The sequence below is a fragment of the Gavialis gangeticus genome, unplaced genomic scaffold, assembly GCF_001723915.1.
Source record: "Gavialis gangeticus isolate Ggan-Ray unplaced genomic scaffold, GavGan_comp1, whole genome shotgun sequence".
Taxonomy (NCBI): domain Eukaryota; kingdom Metazoa; phylum Chordata; order Crocodylia; family Gavialidae; genus Gavialis; species Gavialis gangeticus.
The window spans coordinates 49,426,072-49,427,674 of NW_017728997.1; the positions used below are offsets into that span (position 1 = coordinate 49,426,072).

Consider the following 1,603-nt stretch of genomic DNA (forward strand, 5'->3'; position numbering starts at 1 on the left):
CTCCTTCAGCCTGGCCCCCAGAGCCTCGAAGTCCCTCATAATCCCTTTGATACAAGCTCATCTGCCTGCCTGGAGACAACAGAGACACTGGGAACCAGGAAACCCCAAAGCACTTGTACATATGATGATGGATTTCCAAAAGAGCAATAATTATCTCAGGAAGCCCACAAACATAGCAAGTCTGTGGAGAAGGTCCAAGATCAGTCACTACAACTAATGTGTTCAGTAGGGAGTTGGGGAAAGTTATTCAGTCTTCTGAATTTTCCCTTGTACCCATACAGCCACATTGCTGTTGAGGTGCTGATAGAATAAAGCCTGTAAGATTCTGACCTTCTGCCCTATGAGAACCCAGTTAGGAACGGTGGCTGGTTGGAAAGAAGAAGAGGGTAACCTCACTGCATTCCTGGTCAACTGGGAAGTGAAATGATGCATGCAGAGGGGAGGCTAGAGGCTGTAAGCTCTTCGGCACCAAGACCATTTCAGTTATGTATGGTTGTACAGTGCTTAGCACAATGGATTCTCTAGGTCAGGGGTGTCCAACCTTTTTGAATGTGGGGCCGGATCACGAACTTTTTATCACCCAGTGGGCCGGCAAGCCATATTCAAAGATGAGCACGGAGCAGGCACCTTGGGCCAGATAAAATGGCTTTGCAGGCCACATGGTGGCCCATGGGCCATATGTTGGACAAGCCTGTTCTAGGTGCTACCATGGTCCAAATAATAAAACAATAATTTCCATAGACTCCAGAAAGTCAGTTTCTTTTACCTGGAGACAATCTGTCATCATTAATTGACATCATTTAATCTGGATTTTAAGTGAAAAAATTAAATGCAGTTTAAAGCTTCAAAAATGTCTGGTAATATCCAAATGGGCCCATTCACAGTGAGTCTTCATTTGCTTTTTTTAGCAGCTCAATCAGAGCAGAAGGCATAACCTTGTTACCTGCTCCCAAACCTGCCAAACAAACTCAAAACACCGTTTTTATCATGCAGTGATTTGAAGCGTCCAGAGTTTAAAATAATTCTAAACTGAACATCCAAGGCTTGGTCAAGAAATAGGTATCTGATTTCTGCTCCATGCACAGTGAAAGCAGAAATCCCAAACTGTCTGGATGTGAAGGAATGCTCTCAAAACCTTCTGGAGTGTAGGGTTGAGGTGTAAGTAGATGCAACGTAAGGGTATTTCCAGGCACTGCTGAAAGCATTACCAAGGATCACATCCATAGCCTATGTGCCCACACTGCACATGCTCCAAACCCAGAAATAAGACAGCAAAGCGGTCCTGGGAATACTTTTCACCACCATTCTCAAGATCCCCATCTCCATTGCACCTGAGAAAGGTAGGGGGAGCCAAGTCCAAGTGGGCTTCATCACCTCATTTCTGGCTTGGTTCATACAGAGCAAAAGGAAGTAGACAGGATGTAGTAGTCTCATGAGCACCATGGAAACAAGATAGTCATACCTAAAACTGTTTACACCAGGTTTGGATGTGACCTCAGGTCCAGTATTTTCATGGGACCTTCAAAACCTACACTTCTTCCTCTTCCCCTTGTCCTAGAATTGGCTTTCACTAAGAACCCTTATTGCCAGATCCACACTCACA

General features: G+C 44.8%; 1 long non-coding RNA gene across 1 annotated transcript; it reads left to right on the forward strand.

The window, feature by feature from the left end:
* Positions 1-49: 49 nt before the first annotated feature.
* LOC109288910 lies at positions 50-743 on the forward strand. Its single transcript, XR_002095257.1, has 2 exons — positions 50-525; positions 701-743. It is a non-coding gene; the product is annotated as an uncharacterized LOC109288910 (long non-coding RNA).
* Positions 744-1,603: the final 860 nt, after the last annotated feature.